Genomic DNA, 19225 nt, shown 5'->3' with positions numbered 1-19225 from the left:
TCAAAGGGATCCGAAATATCTGTTCTCAGATTCCACAGAAATAAGGCTAGCAAAGAGATTCACGAAATACAGATGTAACTCTGTGAGATGAATTCACAGAACACTAAGCAGTTTCTCAGAAAGCTTCTATCCAGATTTCATCTGAGGATATTTCCTTTTTCACCATAGCCCTCTATGGGCTTCCAAATATCACTTTGCCAATTCCACAAGAACTGTCTTAGCGAAAGGCTTCTTGAGGGGAAAGCTGTAACTCTGTGAGATGATTTCACAGAACACAAAGAAGTTTCTCAGAAAGCTTCTTTCTCTTTGTTATCGGAGAATATTTCCTTTGGCCCTATAGTCTTCAAAGGGATCCGAAATATCTGTTCTCAGATTCCACAGAAATAAGGCTAGCAAAGAGATTCACGAAATACAGATGTAACTCTGTGAGATGAATTCACAGAACACTAAGCAGTTTCTCTGAAAGCTTCTTTCCAGATTTTATCTGAGGATATTTCCTTTTTCACCATAGCCCTCTATGGGCTTCCAAATATCTCTTTGCCAATTACACAAGAACTGTCTTAGCGAAAGGCTTCTTGAGGGGAAAGCTGTAACTCTGTGAGATGATTTCACAGAACACAAAGAAGTTTCTCAGAAAGCTTCTTTCTCTTTGTTATCGGAGGATATTTCCTTTGGCCCTATAGTCTTCAAAGGGATCCGAAATATCTGTTCTCAGATTCCACAGAAATAAGGCTAGCAAAGAGATCCACGAAATACAGATGTAACTCTGTGAGATGAATTCACAGAACACTAAGCAGTTTCTCAGAAAGCTTCTTTCTCTTTGTTATCGGAAAATATTTCCTTTGGCCCTATAGTCTTCAAAGGGATCCGAAATATCTGTTCTCAGATTTCACAGAAATAAGGCTAGCAAAGAGATCCACGAAATACAGATGTAACTCTGTGAGATGAATTAACAGAACACTAAGCAGTTTCTCAGAAAGCTTCTTTCCAGATTTCATCTGAGGATATTTACTTATTCACCATAGCCCTCTATGGCCTTCCAAATATCACTTTGCCAATTCCACAAGAACTGTCTTAGCGAAAGGCTTCTTGAGGGGAAAGCTGTAACTCTGTGAGATGATTTCACAGAACACAAAGAAGTTTCTCAGAAAGCTTCTTTCTCTTTGTTATCGCAGGATATTTCCTTTGGCCCTATAGTCTTCAAAGGGATCCGAAAACTCTGTTCTCAGATTCCACAGAAATAAGGCTAGCAAAGAGATTCACGAAATACAGATGTAACTCTGTGAGATGAATTCACAGAACACTAAGCAGTTTCTCAGAAAGCTTCTTTCCAGATTTCATCTGAGGATATTTCCTTTTTCACCATAGCCCTCTATGGGCTTCCAAATATCTCTTTGCCAATTACACAAGAACTGTCCTAGCGAAAGGCTTCTTGAGGGGAAAGCTGTAACTCTGTGAGATGATTTCACAGAACACAAAGAAGTTTCTCAGAAAGCTTCTTTCTCTTTGTTATCGGAGGATATTTCCTTTGGCCCTATAGTCTTCAAAGGGATCCGAAATATCTGTTCTCAGATTCCACAGAAATAAGGCTAGCAAAGAGATTCACGAAATACAGATGTAACTCTGTGAGATGAATTCACAGAACACTAAGCAGTTTCTCAGAAAGCTTCTATCCAGATTTCATCTGAGGATATTTCCTTTTTCACCATAGCCCTCTATGGGCTTCCAAATATCACTTTGCCAATTCCACAAGAACTGTCTTAGCGAAAGGCTTCTTGAGGGGAAAGCTGTAACTCTGTGAGATGATTTCACAGAACACAAAGAAGTTTCTCAGAAAGCTTCTTTCTCTTTGTTATCGGAGAATATTTCCTTTGGCCCTATAGTCTTCAAAGGGATCCGAAATATCTGTTCTCAGATTCCACAGAAATAAGGCTAGCAAAGAGATTCACGAAATACAGATGTAACTCTGTGAGATGAATTCACAGAACACTAAGCAGTTTCTCTGAAAGCTTCTTTCCAGATTTTATCTGAGGATATTTCCTTTTTCACCATAGCCCTCTATGGGCTTCCAAATATCTCTTTGCCAATTACACAAGAACTGTCTTAGCGAAAGGCTTCTTGAGGGGAAAGCTGTAACTCTGTGAGATGATTTCACAGAACACAAAGAAGTTTCTCAGAAAGCTTCTTTCTCTTTGTTATCGGAGGATATTTCCTTTGGCCCTATAGTCTTCAAAGGGATCCGAAATCTCTGTTTTCAGATTCCACAGAAATAAGGCTAGCAAAGAGATCCACGAAATACAGATGTAACTCTGTGAGATGAATTCACAGAACACTAAGCAGTTTCTCAGAAAGCTTCTTTCTCTTTGTTATCGGAAAATATTTCCTTTGGCCCTATAGTCTTCAAAGGGATCCGAAATATCTGTTCTCAGATTTCACAGAAATAAGGCTAGCAAAGAGATCCACGAAATACAGATGTAACTCTGTGAGATGAATTAACAGAACACTAAGCAGTTTCTCAGAAAGCTTCTTTCCAGATTTCATCTGAGGATATTTACTTATTCACCATAGCCCTCTATGGCCTTCCAAATATCACTTTGCCAATTCCACAAGAACTGTCTTAGCGAAAGGCTTCTTGAGGGGAAAGCTGTAACTCTGTGAGATGATTTCACAGAACACAAAGAAGTTTCTCAGAAAGCTTCTTTCTCTTTGTTATCGCAGGATATTTCCTTTGGCCCTATAGTCTTCAAAGGGATCCGAAAACTCTGTTCTCAGATTCCACAGAAATAAGGCTAGCAAAGAGATCCACGGAATACAGATGTAACTCTGTGAGATGAATTCACAGAACACTAAGCAGTTTCTCAGAAAGCTTCTTTCCAGATTGCATCTGAGGATATTTCCTTTTTCACCATAGCCCTCTATGGGCTTCCAAATATCACTTTGCCAATTCCACAAGAACTGTCTTAGCGAAAGGCTTCTTGAGGGGAAAGCTGTAACTCTGTGAGATGATTTCACAGAACACAAAGAAGTTTCTCAGAAAGCTTCTTTCTCTTTTTTATCGCAGGATATTTCCTTTGGCCCTATAGTCTTCAAAGGGATCCGAAATATCTGTTCCCAGATTCCACAGAAATAAGGCTAGCAAAGAGATCCACGAAATACAGATGTAACTCTTTGAGATGAATTAACAGAACACTAAGCAGTTTCTCAGAAAGCTTCTTTCCAGATTTCATCTGAGGATATTTCCTTTTTCACCATAGCCCTCTATGGGCTTCCAAATATCACTTTGCCAATTCCACAACAACTGTCTTAGCGAAAGGCTTCTTGAGGGGAAAGCTGTAACTCTGTGAGATGATTTCACAGAAGACAAAGAAGTTTCTCAGAAAGCTTCTTTCTCTTTGTTATCGGAGGATATTTCCTTTGGCCCTATAGTCTTCAAAGGGATCCGAAATCTCTGTTCTCAGATTCCACAGAAATAAGGCTAGCAAAGAGATCCACGAATTACAGATGTAACTCTGTGAGATGAATTCACAGAACACTAAGCAGTTTCTCAGAAAGCTTCTTTCCAGATTTCATCTGAGGATATTTCCTTTTTCACCATAGCCCTCTATGGGCTTCCAAATATCACTTTGCCAATTCCACAAGAACTGTCTTAGCGAAAGGCTTCTTGAAGGGAAAGCTGTAACTCTGTGAGATGATTTCACAGAACACAAAGAAGTTTCTCAGAAAGCTTCTTTCTCTTTGTTAAGGCAGGATATTTCCATTGGCCCTATAGTCTTCAAAGGGATCCGATATATCTGTTCTCAGATTCCACAGAAATAAGGCTAGCAAAGAGATTCACGAAATACAGATGTAACTCTGTGAGATGAATTCACAGAACACTAAGCAGTTTCTCAGAAAGCTTCTTTCCAGATTTCATCTGAGGATATTTCCTTTTTCACCATAGCCCTCTATGGGCTTCCAAATATCACTTTGCCAATTCCACAAGAACTGTCTTAGCGAAAGGCTTCTTGAGGGGAAAGCTGTAACTCTGTGAGATGATTTCACAGAACACAAAGAAGTTTCTCAGAAAGCTTCTTTCTCTTTGTTATCGGAGGATATTTCCTTTGGCCCTATAGTCTTCAAAGGGATCCGAAATCTCTGTTCTCAGATTCCACAGAAATAAGGCTAGCAAAGAGATCCACGAAATACAGATGTAACTCTGTGAGATGAATTCACAGAACACTAAGCAGTTTCTCAGAAAGCTTCTTTCCAGATTTCATCTGAGGATATTTGCTTTTTCACCATAGCCCTCTATGGGCTTCCAAATATCACTTTGTCAATTCCACAAGAACTGTCTTAGCGAAAGGCTTCTTGAGGGGAAAGCTGTAACTCTGTGAGATGATTTCACAGAACACAAAGAAGTTTCTCAGAAAACTTCTTTCTCTTTGTTATCGCAGGATATTTCCTTTGGCCCTATAGTCTTCAAAGGGATCCGAAATATCTGTTCTCAGATTCCACAGAAATAAGGATAGCAAAGAGATTCACGAAATACAGATGTAACTCTGTGAGATGAATTCACAGAACACTATGCAGTTTCTCAGAAAGCTTCTTTCCAGATTTCATCTGAGGATATTTCCTTTTTCACCATAGCCCTCTATGGGCTTCCAATTATCTCTTTGCCAATTACACAAGAACTGTCCTTAGCGAAAGGCTTCTTGAGGGGAAAGCTGTAACTCTGTGAGATGATTTCACAGAACACAAAGAAGTTTCTCAGAAAGCTTCTTTCTCTTTGTTATCGGAGAATATTTCCTTTGGCCCTATAGTCTTCAAAGGGATCCGAAATATCTGTTCTCAGATTCCACAGAAATAAGGCTAGCAAAGAGATTCACGAAATACAAATGTAACTCTGTGAGATGAATTCACAGAACACTAAGCAGTTTCTCTGAAAGCTTCTTTCCAGATTTTATCTGAGGATATTTCCTTTTTCACCATAGCCCTCTATGGGCTTCCAAATATCTCTTTGCCAATTACACAAGAACTGTCTTAGCGAAAGGCTTCTTGAGGGGAAAGCTGTAACTCTGTGAGATGATTTCACAGAACACAAAGAAGTTTCTCAGAAAGCTTCTTTCTCTTTGTTATCGGAGGATATTTCCTTTGGCCCTATAGTCTTCAAAGGGATCCGAAATCTCTGTTTTCAGATTCCACAGAAATAAGGCTAGCAAAGAGATCCACGAAATACAGATGTAACTCTGTGAGATGAATTCACAGAACACTAAGCAGTTTCTCAGAAAGCTTCTTTCTCTTTGTTATCGGAAGATATTTCCTTTGGCCCTATAGTCTTCAAAGGGATCCGAAATATCTGTTCTCAGATTTCACAGAAATAAGGCTAGCAAAGAGATCCACGAAATACAGATGTAACTCTGTGAGATGAATTAACAGAACACTAGGCAGTTTCTCGGAAAGCTTCTTTCCAAATTTCATCTGAGGATATTTACTTATTCACCATAGCCCTCTATGGCCTTCCAAATATCACTTTGCCAATTCCACAAGAACTGTCTTAGCGAAAGGCTTCTTGAGGGGAAAGCTGTAACTCTGTGAGATGATTTCACAGAACACAAAGAAGTTTCTCAGAAAGCTTCTTTCTCTTTGTTATCGCAGGATATTTCCTTTGGCCCTATAGTCTTCAAAGGGATCCGAAAACTCTGTTCTCAGATTCCACAGAAATAAGGCTAGCAAAGAGATCCACGAAATACAGATGTAACTCTGTGAGATGAATTCACAGAACACTAAGCAGTTTCTCAGAAAGCTTCTTTCCAGATTGCATCTGAGGATATTTCCTTTTTCACCATAGCCCTCTATGGGCTTCCAAATATCACTTTGCCAATTCCACAAGAACTGTCTTAGCGAAAGGCTTCTTGAGGGGAAAGCTGTAACTCTGTGAGATGATTTCACAGAACACAAAGAAGTTTCTCAGAAAGCTTCTTTCTCTTTTTTATCGCAGGATATTTCCTTTGGCCCTATAGTCTTCAAAGGGATCCGAAATATCTGTTCCCAGATTCCACAGAAATAAGGCTAGCAAAGAGATCCACGAAATACAGATGTAACTCTTTGAGATGAATTAACAGAACACTAAGCAATTTCTCAGAAAGCTTCTTTCCAGATTTCATCTGAGGATATTTCCTTTTTCACCATAGCCCTCTATGGGCTTCCAAATATCACTTTGCCAATTCCACAAGAACTGTCTTAGCGAAAGGCTTCTTGAGGGGAAAGCTGTAACTCTGTGAGATGATTTCACAGAACACAAAGAAGTTTCTCAGAAAGCTTCTTTCTCTTTGTTATCGGAGGATATTTCCTTTGGCCCCATAGTCTTCAAAGGGATCTCTGTTCTCAGATTCCACAGAAATAAGGCTAGCAAAGAGATCCACGAAATACAGATGTAACTCTGTGAGATGAATTCACAGAACACTAAGCAGTTTCTCAGAAAGCTTCTTTCCAGATTTCATCTGAGGATATTTCGTTTTTCACCATAGCCCTCTATGGGCTTCCAAATATCACTTTGCCAATTCCACAAGAACTGTCTTAGCGAAAGGCTTCTTGAGGGGAAAGCTGTAACTCTGTGAGATGATTTCACAGAACACAAAGAAGTTTCTCAGAAAGCTTCTTTCTCTTTGTTAAGGCAGGATATTTCCATTGGCCCTATAGTCTTCAAAGGGATCCGATATATCTGTTCTCAGATTCCACAGAAATAAGGCTAGCAAAGAGATCCACGAAATACAGATGTAACTCTGTGAGATGAATTCACAGAACACTAAGCAGTTTCTCAGAAAGCTTCTTTCCAGATTTCATCTGAGGATATTTCCTTTTTCACCATAGCCCTCTATGGGCTTCCAAATATCACTTTGCCAATTCCACAAGAACTGTCTTAGCGAAAGGCTTCTTGAGGGGAAAGCTGTAACTCTGTGAGATGATTTCACAGAACACAAAGAAGTTTCTCAGAAAGCTTCTTTCTCTTTGTTATCGCAGGATATTTCCTTTGGCCCTATAGTCTTCAAAGGGATCCGAAATCTCTTTTCTCAGATTCCACAGAAATAAGGCTAGCAAAGAGATCCACGAAATACAGATGTAACTCTGTGAGATGAATTCACAGAACACTAAGCAGTTTCTCAGAAAGCTTCTTTCCAGATTTCATCTGAGGATATTTGCTTTTTCACCATAGCCCTCTATGGGCTTCCAAATATCACTTTGTCAATTGCACAAGAACTGTCTTAGCGAAAGGCTTCTTGAGGGGAAAGCTGTAACTCTGTGAGATGATTTCACAGAACCCAAAGAAGTTTCTCAGAAAACTTCTTTCTCTTTGTTATCGCAGGATATTTCCTTTGGCCCTATAGTCTTCAAAGGGATCCGAAATATCTGTTCTCAGATTCCACAGAAATAAGGCTAGCAAAGAGATTCACGAAATACAGATGTAACTCTGTGAGATGAATTCACAGAACACTATGCAGTTTCTCAGAAAGCTTCTTTCCAGATTTCATCTGAGGATATTTCCTTTTTCACCATAGCCCTCTATGGGCTTCCAATTATCTCTTTGCCAATTACACGAGAACTGTCCTTAGCGAAAGGCTTCTTGAGGGGAAAGCTGTAACTCTGTGAGATGATTTCACAGAACACAAAGAAGTTTCTCAGAAAGCTTCTTTCTCTTTGTTATCGGAGGATATTTCCTTTGGCCCTATAGTCTTCAAAGGGATCCGAAATCTCTGTTCTCAGATTCCACAGAAATAAGGCTAGCAAAGAGATCGACGAAATACAGATGTAACTCTGTGAGATGAATTCACAGAACACTAAGCAGTTTCTCAGAAAACTTCTTTCCAGATTTCATCTGAGGATATTTCCTTTTTCACCATAGCCCTCTATGGGCTTCCAAATATCACTTTGCCAATTCCACAAGAACTGTCTTAGCGAAAGGCTTCTTGAGGGGAAAGCTGTAACTCTGTGAGATGATTTCACAGAACACAAAGAAGTTTCTCAGAAAGCTTCTTTCTCTTTGTTATCGCAGGATACTTCCTTTGGCCCTATAGTCTTCAAAGGGATCCGAAATATCTGTTCTCAGATTCCACAGAAATATGGCTAGCAAAGAGATCCACGAAATACAGATGTAACTCTGTGAGATGAATTCACAGAACACTAAGCAGTTTCTCAGAAAGCTTCTTTCCAGATTTCATCTGAGGATATTTCCTTTTTCACCATAGCCCTCTATGGGCTTCCAAATATCACTTTGCCAATTCCACAAGAACTGTCTTAGCGAAAGGCTTCTTGAGGGGAAAGCTGTAACTCTGTGAGATGATTTCACAGAACACAAAGAAGTTTCTCAGAAAGCTTCTTTCTCTTTGTTATCGCAGGATATTTCCTTTGGCCCTATAGTCTTCAAAGGGATCCGAAATATCTGTTCTCAGATTCCACAGAAATAAGGCTAGCAAAGAGATTCAGGAAATACAGATGTAACTCTGTGAGATGAATTCACAGAACACTAAGCAGTTTCTCAGAAAGCTTCTTTCCAGATTTCATCTGAGGATATTTCCTTTTTCACCATAGCCCTCTATGGGCTTCCAAATATCTCTTTGCCAATTACACAAGAACTGTCCTAGCGAAAGGCTTCTTGAGGGGAAAGCTGTAACTCTGTGAGATGATTTCACAGAACACAAAGAAGTTTCTCAGAAAGCTTCTTTCTCTTTGTTATCGGAGGATATTTCCTTTGGCCCTATAGTCTTCAAAGGGATCCGAAATATCTGTTCTCAGATTCCACAGAAATAAGGCTAGCAAAGAGATCCACGAAATACAGATGTAACTCTGTGAGATGAATTCACAGAACACTAAGCAGTTTCTCAGAAAGCTTCTATCCAGATTTCATCTGAGGATATTTCCTTTTTCACCATAGCCCTCTATGGGCTTCCAAATATCACTTTGCCAATTCCACAAGAACTGTCTTAGCGAAAGGCTTCTTGAGGGGAAAGCTGTAACTCTGTGAGATGATTTCACAGAACACAAAGAAGTTTCTCAGAAAGCTTCTTTCTCTTTGTTATCGGAGAATATTTCCTTTGGCCCTATAGTCTTCAAAGGGATCCGAAATATCTGTTCTCAGATTCCGCAGAAATAAGGCTAGCAAAGAGATTCACGAAATACAGATGTAACTCTGTGAGATGAATTCACAGAACACTAAGCAGTTTCTCTGAAAGCTTCTTTCCAGATTTTATCTGAGGATATTTCCTTTTTCACCATAGCCCTCTATGGGCTTCCAAATATCTCTTTGCCAATTACACAAGAACTGTCTTAGCGAAAGGCTTCTTGAGGGGAAAGCTGTAACTCTGTGAGATGATTTCACAGAACACAAAGAAGTTTCTCAGAAAGCTTCTTTCTCTTTGTTATCGGAGGATATTTCCTTTGGCCCTATAGTCTTCAAAGGGATCCGAAATCTCTGTTTTCAGATTCCACAGAAATAAGGCTAGCAAAGAGATCCACGAAATACAGATGTAACTCTGTGAGATGAATTCACAGAACACTAAGCAGTTTCTCAGAAAGCTTCTTTCTCTTTGTTATCGGAAAATATTTCCTTTGGCCCTATAGTCTTCAAAGGGATCCGAAATATCTGTTCTCAGATTTCACAGAAATAAGGCTAGCAAAGAGATCCACGAAATACAGATGTAACTCTGTGAGATGAATTAACAGAACACTAAGCAGTTTCTCAGAAAGCTTCTTTCCAGATTTCATCTGAGGATATTTACTTATTCACCATAGCCCTCTATGGCCTTCCAAATATCACTTTGCCAATTCCACAAGAACTGTCTTAGCGAAAGGCTTCTTGAGGGGAAAGCTGTAACTCTGTGAGATGATTTCACAGAACACAAAGAAGTTTCTCAGAAAGCTTCTTTCTCTTTGTTATCGCAGGATATTTCCTTTGGCCCTATAGTCTTCAAAGGGATCCGAAAACTCTGTTCTCAGATTCCACAGAAATAAGGCTAGCAAAGAGATCCACGGAATACAGATGTAACTCTGTGAGATGAATTCACAGAACACTAAGCAGTTTCTCAGAAAGCTTCTTTCCAGATTGCATCTGAGGATATTTCCTTTTTCACCATAGCCCTCTCTGGGCTTCCAAATATCACTTTGCGAATTCCACAAGAACTGTCTTAGCGAAAGGCTTCTTGAAGGGAAAGTTGTAACTCTGTGAGATGATTTCACAGAACACAAAGAAGTTTCTCAGAAAGCTTCTTTCTTTTTTTTATCGCAGGATATTTCCTTTGGCCCTATAGTCTTCAAAGGGATCCGAAATATCTGTTCCCAGATTCCACAGAAATAAGGCTAGCAAAGAGATCCACGAAATACAGATGTAACTCTTTGAGATGAATTAACAGAACACTAAGCAGTTTCTCAGAAAGCTTCTTTCCAGATTTCATCTGAGGATATTTCCTTTTTCACCATAGCCCTCTATGGGCTTCCAAATATCACTTTGCCAATTCCACAACAACTGTCTTAGCGAAAGGCTTCTTGAGGGGAAAGCTGTAACTCTGTGAGATGATTTCACAGAAGACAAAGAAGTTTCTCAGAAAGCTTCTTTCTCTTTGTTATCGGAGGATATTTCCTTTGGCCCTATAGTCTTCAAAGGGATCCGAAATCTCTGTTCTCAGATTCCACAGAAATAAGGCTAGCAAAGAGATCCACGAATTACAGATGTAACTCTGTGAGATGAATTCACAGAACACTAAGCAGTTTCTCAGAAAGCTTCTTTCCAGATTTCATCTGAGGATATTTCCTTTTTCACCATAGCCCTCTATGGGCTTCCAAATATCACTTTGCCAATTCCACAAGAACTGTCTTAGCGAAAGGCTTCTTGAGGGGAAAGCTGTAACTCTGTGAGATGATTTCACAGAACACAAAGAAGTTTCTCAGAAAGCTTCTTTCTCTTTGTTAAGGCAGGATATTTCCATTGGCCCTATAGTCTTCAAAGGGATCCGATATATCTGTTCTCAGATTCCACAGAAATAAGGCTAGCAAAGAGATTCACGAAATACAGATGTAACTCTGTGAGATGAATTCACAGAACACTAAGCAGTTTCTCAGAAAGCTTCTTTCCAGATTTCATCTGAGGATATTTCCTTTTTCACCATAGCCCTCTATGGGCTTCCAAATATCACTTTGCCAATTCCACAAGAACTGTCTTAGCGAAAGGCTTCTTGAGGGGAAAGCTGTAACTCTGTGAGATGATTTCACAGAACACAAAGAAGTTTCTCAGAAAGCTTCTTTCTCTTTGTTATCGGAGGATATTTCCTTTGGCCCTATAGTCTTCAAAGGGATCCGAAATCTCTGTTCTCAGATTCCACAGAAATAAGGCTAGCAAAGAGATCCACGAAATACAGATGTAACTCTGTGAGATGAATTCACAGAACACTAAGCAGTTTCTCAGAAAGCTTCTTTCCAGATTTCATCTGAGGATATTTGCTTTTTCACCATAGCCCTCTATGGGCTTCCAAATATCACTTTGTCAATTCCACAAGAACTGTCTTAGCGAAAGGCTTCTTGAGGGGAAAGCTGTAACTCTGTGAGATGATTTCACAGAACACAAAGAAGTTTCTCAGAAAACTTCTTTCTCTTTGTTATCGCAGGATATTTCCTTTGGCCCTATAGTCTTCAAAGGGATCCGAAATATCTGTTCTCAGATTCCACAGAAATAAGGCTAGCAAAGAGATTCACGAAATACAGATGTAACTCTGTGAGATGAATTCACAGAACACTATGCAGTTTCTCAGAAAGCTTCTTTCCAGATTTCATCTGAGGATATTTCCTTTTTCACCATAGCCCTCTATGGGCTTCCAATTATCTCTTTGCCAATTACACAAGAACTGTCCTTAGCGAAAGGCTTCTTGAGGGGAAAGCTGTAACTCTGTGAGATGATTTCACAGAACACAAAGAAGTTTCTCAGAAAGCTTCTTTCTCTTTGTTATCGGAGAATATTTCCTTTGGCCCTATAGTCTTCAAAGGGATCCGAAATATCTGTTCTCAGATTCCACAGAAATAAGGCTAGCAAAGAGATTCACGAAATACAAATGTAACTCTGTGAGATGAATTCACAGAACACTAAGCAGTTTCTCTGAAAGCTTCTTTCCAGATTTTATCTGAGGATATTTCCTTTTTCACCATAGCCCTCTATGGGCTTCCAAATATCTCTTTGCCAATTACACAAGAACTGTCTTAGCGAAAGGCTTCTTGAGGGGAAAGCTGTAACTCTGTGAGATGATTTCACAGAACACAAAGAAGTTTCTCAGAAAGCTTCTTTCTCTTTGTTATCGGAGGATATTTCCTTTGGCCCTATAGTCTTCAAAGGGATCCGAAATCTCTGTTTTCAGATTCCACAGAAATAAGGCTAGCAAAGAGATCCACGAAATACAGATGTAACTCTGTGAGATGAATTCACAGAACACTAAGCAGTTTCTCAGAAAGCTTCTTTCTCTTTGTTATCGGAAGATATTTCCTTTGGCCCTATAGTCTTCAAAGGGATCCGAAATATCTGTTCTCAGATTTCACAGAAATAAGGCTAGCAAAGAGATCCACGAAATACAGATGTAACTCTGTGAGATGAATTAACAGAACACTAAGCAGTTTCTCAGAAAGCTTCTTTCCAGATTTCATCTGAGGATATTTACTTATTCACCATAGCCCTCTATGGCCTTCCAAATATCACTTTGCCAATTCCACAAGAACTGTCTTAGCGAAAGGCTTCTTGAGGGGAAAGCTGTAACTCTGTGAGATGATTTCACAGAACACAAAGAAGTTTCTCAGAAAGCTTCTTTCTCTTTGTTATCGCAGGATATTTCCTTTGGCCCTATAGTCTTCAAAGGGATCCGAAAACTCTGTTCTCAGATTCCACAGAAATAAGGCTAGCAAAGAGATCCACGAAATACAGATGTAACTCTGTGAGATGAATTCACAGAACACTAAGCAGTTTCTCAGAAAGCTTCTTTCCAGATTGCATCTGAGGATATTTCCTTTTTCACCATAGCCCTCTATGGGCTTCCAAATATCACTTTGCCAATTCCACAAGAACTGTCTTAGCGAAAGGCTTCTTGAGGGGAAAGCTGTAACTCTGTGAGATGATTTCACAGAACACAAAGAAGTTTCTCAGAAAGCTTCTTTCTCTTTTTTATCGCAGGATATTTCCTTTGGCCCTATAGTCTTCAAAGGGATCCGAAATATCTGTTCCCAGATTCCACAGAAATAAGGCTAGCAAAGAGATCCACGAAATACAGATGTAACTCTTTGAGATGAATTAACAGAACACTAAGCAGTTTCTCAGAAAGCTTCTTTCCAGATTTCATCTGAGGATATTTCCTTTTTCACCATAGCCCTCTATGGGCTTCCAAATATCACTTTGCCAATTCCACAAGAACTGTCTTAGCGAAAGGCTTCTTGAGGGGAAAGCTGTAACTCTGTGAGATGATTTCACAGAACACAAAGAAGTTTCTCAGAAAGCTTCTTTCTCTTTGTTATCGGAGGATATTTCCTTTGGCCCCATAGTCTTCAAAGGGATCCGAAATCTCTGTTCTCAGATTGCACAGAAATAAGGCTAGCAAAGAGATCCACGAAATACAGATGTAACTCTGTGAGATGAATTCACAGAACACTAAGCAGTTTCTCAGAAAGCTTCTTTCCAGATTTCATCTGAGGATATTTCGTTTTTCACCATAGCCCTCTATGGGCTTCCAAATATCACTTTGCCAATTCCACAAGAACTGTCTTAGCGAAAGGCTTCTTGAGGGGAAAGCTGTAACTCTGTGAGATGATTTCACAGAACACAAAGAAGTTTCTCAGAAAGCTTCTTTCTCTTTGTTAAGGCAGGATATTTCCATTGGCCCTATAGTCTTCAAAGGGATCCGATATATCTGTTCTCAGATTCCACAGAAATAAGGCTAGCAAAGAGATCCACGAAATACAGATGTAACTCTGTGAGATGAATTCACAGAACACTAAGCAGTTTCTCAGAAAGCTTCTTTCCAGATTTCATCTGAGGATATTTCCTTTTTCACCATAGCCCTCTATGGGCTTCCAAATATCACTTTGCCAATTCCACAAGAACTGTCTTAGCGAAAGGCTTCTTGAGGGGAAAGCTGTAACTCTTTGAGATGATTTCACAGAACACAAAGAAGTTTCTCAGAAAGCTTCTTTCTCTTTGTTATCGCAGGATATTTCCTTTGGCCCTATAGTCTTCAAAGGGATCCGAAATCTCTTTTCTCAGATTCCACAGAAATAAGGCTAGCAAAGAGATCCACGAAATACAGATGTAACTCTGTGAGATGAATTCACAGAACACTAAGCAGTTTCTCAGAAAGCTTCTTTCCAGATTTCATCTGAGGATATTTGCTTTTTCACCATAGCCCTCTATGGGCTTCCAAATATCACTTTGTCAATTGCACAAGAACTGTCTTAGCGAAAGGCTTCTTGAGGGGAAAGCTGTAACTCTGTGAGATGATTTCACAGAACACAAAGAAGTTTCTCAGAAAACTTCTTTCTCTTTGTTATCGCAGGATATTTCCTTTGGCCCTATAGTCTTCAAAGGGATCCGAAATATCTGTTCTCAGATTCCACAGAAATAAGGCTAGCAAAGAGATTCACGAAATACAGATGTAACTCTGTGAGATGAATTCACAGAACACTATGCAGTTTCTCAGAAAGCTTCTTTCCAGATTTCATCTGAGGATATTTCCTTTTTCACCATAGCCCTCTATGGGCTTCCAATTATCTCTTTGCCAATTACACGAGAACTGTCCTTAGCGAAAGGCTTCTTGAGGGGAAAGCTGTAACTCTGTGAGATGATTTCCCAGAACACAAAGAAGTTTCTCAGAAAGCTTCTTTCTCTTTGTTATCGGAGGATATTTCCTTTGGCCCTATAGTCTTCAAAGGGATCCGAAATCTCTGTTCTCAGATTCCACAGAAATAAGGCTAGCAAAGAGATCCACGAAATACAGATGTAACTCTGTGAGATGAATTCACAGAACACTAAGCAGTTTCTCAGAAAGCTTCTTTCCAGATTTCATCTGAGGATATTTCCTTTTTCACCATAGCCCTCTATGGGCTTCCAAATATCACTTTGCCAATTCCACAAGAACTGTCTTAGCGAAAGGCTTCTTGAGGGGAAAGCTGTAACTCTGTGAGATGATTTCACAGAACACAAAGAAGTTTCTCAGAAAGCTTCTTTCTCTTTGTTATCGGAGGATATTTCCTTTGGCCCTATAGTCTTCAAAGGGATCCGAAATATCTGTTCTCAGATTCCACAGAAATAAGGCTAGCAAAGAGATCCACGAAATACAGAGGTAACTCTGTGAGATGAATTCACAGAACACTAAGCAGTTTCTCTGAAAGCTTCTTTCCAGATTTCATCTGAGGATATTTCCTTTTTCACCATAGCCCTCTATGGGCTTCCAAATATCACTTTGCCAATTCCACAAGAACTGTCTTAGCGAAAGGCTTCTTGAGGGGAAAGCTGTAACTCTGTGAGATGATTTCACAGAACACAAAGAAGTTTCTCAGAAAGCTTCTTTCTCTTTGTTATCGGAGGATATTTCCTTTGGCCCTATAGTCTTCAAAGGGATCCGAAATATCTGTTCTCAGATTCCACAGAAATAAGGCTAGCAAAGAGAACCACGAAATACAGATGTAACTCTGTGAGATGAATTAACAGAACACTAAGCAGTTTCTGAGAAAGCTTCTTTCCAGATTTCATCTGAGGATATTTCCTTTTTCACCATAGCCCTCTATGGGCTTCCAAATATCACTTTGCCAATTCCACAAGAACTGTCTTAGGGAAAGGCTTCTTGAGGGGAAAGCTGTAACTCTGTGAGATGATTTCACAGAACACAAAGAAGTTTCTCAGAAAGCTTCTTTCTCTTTGTTATCAGAGGATATTTCCTTTGGCCCTATAATCTTCATAGGGATCCGAAATATCTTTTCTCAGATTCCACAGAAATAAGGCTAGCAAAGAGATCCACGAAATACACATGTAACTGTGTGAGATGAATTCACAGAACACTAAGCAGTTTCTCAGAAAACTTCTTTCCAGATTTCATCTGAGGATATTTCCTTTTTCACCATAGCCCTCTATGGGCTTCCAAATATCACTTTGCCAATTCCACAAGAACTGTCTTAGCGAAAGGCTTCTTGAGGGGAAAGCTGTCACTCTGTGAGATGATTTCACAGAACAGAAAGAAGTTTCTCACAAAGCTTCTTTCTCTTTTTTATCGCAGGATATTTCCTTTGGCCCTATAGTCTTCAAAGGGATCCGAAATATCTGTTCTCAGATTCCACAGAAATAAGGCTAGCAAAGAGATCCACGAAATACAGATGTAACTCTGTGAGATGAATTCACAGAACACTAAGCAGTTTCTCAGAAAGCTTCTTTCCAGATTTCATCTGAGGATATTTCCTTTTACACCATAGCCCTCTAAGGGCTTCCAAATATCACTTTGCCAATTCCACAAGAACTGTCTTAGCGAAAGGCTTCTTGAGGGGAAAGCTGTAACTCTGTGAGATGATTTCACAGAACACAAAGAAGTTTCTCAGAAAGCTTCTTTCTCTTTGTTATCGGAGGATATTTCCTTAGGCCCTATAGTCTTCAAAGGGATCCGAAATCTCTGTTCTCAGATTCCACAGAAATAAGGCTAGCAAAGAGATCCACGAATTACAGATGTAAATCTGTGAGATGAATTCACAGAACACTAAGCAGTTTCTCAGAAAGCTTCTTTCCAGATTTCATCTGAGGATATTTCCTTTTTCACCATAGCCTTCTAGGGGCTTCCAAATATCACTTTGCCAATTCCACAAGAACTGTCTTAGCGAAAGGCTTCTTGAGGGGAAAGCTGTAACTCTGTGAGATGATTTCACAGAACACAAAGAAGTTTCTCCGAAGGCTTCTTTCTCTTTGTTATCGGAGGATATTTCCTTTGTCCCTATAGTCTTCAAAGGGATCCGAAATATCTGTTCTCAGATTCCACAGAAATATGGCTAGCAAAGAGATCCACGAAATACACATGTAACTCTGTGAGATGAATTAACAGAACACTAAGCAGTTTCTCAGAAAGCTTCTTTCCAGATTTCATCTGAGGATATTTCCTTTTTCACCATAGCCCTCTATGGGCTTCCAAATATCACTTTGCCAATTCCACAAGAACTGTCTTAGCGAAAGGCTTCTTGAGGGGAAAGCTGTAACTCTGTGAGATGATTTCACAGAACACAAAGAAGTTTCTCAGAAAGCTTCTTTCTCTTTGTTATCGCAGGATATTTCCTTTGGCCCTATAGTCTTCAAAGGGATCCGAAATATCTGTTCTCAGATTCCACAGAAATAAGGCTAGCAAAGAGATTCACGAAATACAGATGTAACTCTGTGAGATGAATTCACAGAACACTAAGCAGTTTCTCAGAAAACTTCTTTCCAGATTTCATCTGAGGATATTTCCTTTTTCACCCTAGCCCTCTATGGGCTTCCAAATATCTCTTTGCCAATTACACAAGAACTGTCCTAGCGAAAGGCTTCTTGAGGGGAAAGCTGTAACTCTGTGAGATGATTTCACAGAACACAAAGAAGTTTCTCAGAAAGCTTCTTTCTCTTTGTTATCGGAGGATATTTCCTTTGGCCCTATAGTCTTCAAAGGGATCCGAAATCTCTGTTCTCAGATTCCACAGAAATAAGGCTAGCAAAGAGATCCACGAAATACAGATGTAACTCTGTGAGATGAATTCACAGAACACTAAGCAGTTTCTCAGATAGCTTCTTTCCAGATTGAATCTGAGGATATTTCCTTTTTCACCATAGCCCTCTATGGGCTTCCAAATATCACTTTGCAATTCCACAAGAACTGTCTTAGCGAAAGGCTTCTTGAGGGGAAAGCTGTAACTCTGTGAGATGATTTCACAGAACACAAAGAAGTTTCTCAGATAGCTTCTTTCTCTTTGTTATCGCAGGATATTTCCTTTGGCCCTATAGTCTTCAAAGGGATCCGAAATATCTGTTCCCCGATTCCACAGAAATAAGGCTAGCAAAGAGATCCACGAAATACAGATGTAACTCTGTGAGATGAATTAACAGAACACTAAGCAGTTTCTCAGAAAGCTTCTTTCCAGATTTCATCTGAGGATATTTCCTTATTCACCATAGCCCTCTATGGGCTTCCAAATATCACTTTGCCAATTCCACAAGAACTGTCTTAGCGAAAGGCTTCTTGAGGGGAAAGCTGTAACTCTGTGAGATGATTTCACAGAACACAAAGAAGTTTCTCAGAAAGCTTCTTTCTCTTTGTTATCGGAGGATATTTCCTTTGGCCCTATAGTCTTCAAAGGGATCCGAAATATCTGTTCTCAGATTCCACAGAAATAAGGCTAGCAAAGAGAACCACGAAATACAGATGTAACTCTGTGAGATGAATTAACAGAACACTAAGCAGTTTCTGAGAAAGCTTCTTTCCAGATTTCATCTGAGGATATTTCCTTTTTCACCATAGCCCTCTATGGGCTTCCAAATATCACTTTGCCAATTCCACAAGAACTGTCTTAGCGAAAGGCTTCTTGAGGGGAAAGCTGTAACTCTGTGAGATGATTTCACAGAACACAAAGAAGTTTCTCAGAAAGCTTCTTTCTCTTTGTTATCGGAGGATATTTCCTTTGGCCCTATAGTCTTCAAAGGGATCCGAAATATCTGTTCTCAGATTCCACAGAAATAAGGCTAGCAAAGAGATCCACGAAATACAGAGGTAACTCTGTGAGATGAATTCACAGAACACTAAGCAGTTTCTCTGAAAGCTTCTTTCCAGATTTCATCTGAGGATATTTCCTTTTTCACCATAGCCCTCTATGGGCTTCCAAATATCACTTTGCCAATTCCACAAGAACTGTCTTAGCGAAAGGCTTCTTGAGGGGAAAGCTGTAACTCTGTGAGATGATTTCACAGAACACAAAGAAGTTTCTCAGAAAGCTTCTTTCTCTTTGTTATCGGAGGATATTTCCTTTGGCCCTATAGTCTTCAAAGGGATCCGAAATATCTGTTCTCAGATTCCACAGAAATAAGGCTAGCAAAGAGAACCACGAAATACAGATGTAACTCTGTGAGATGAATTAACAGAACACTAAGCAGTTTCTGAGAAAGCTTCTTTCCAGATTTCATCTGAGGATATTTCCTTTTTCACCATAGCCCTCTATGGGCTTCCAAATATCACTT

This window comes from Macaca mulatta, chromosome 1 (genome assembly GCF_049350105.2).
Source record: "Macaca mulatta isolate MMU2019108-1 chromosome 1, T2T-MMU8v2.0, whole genome shotgun sequence".
Classification (NCBI taxonomy): domain Eukaryota; kingdom Metazoa; phylum Chordata; class Mammalia; order Primates; family Cercopithecidae; genus Macaca; species Macaca mulatta.
This window is presented reverse-complemented; position numbering follows the sequence as displayed.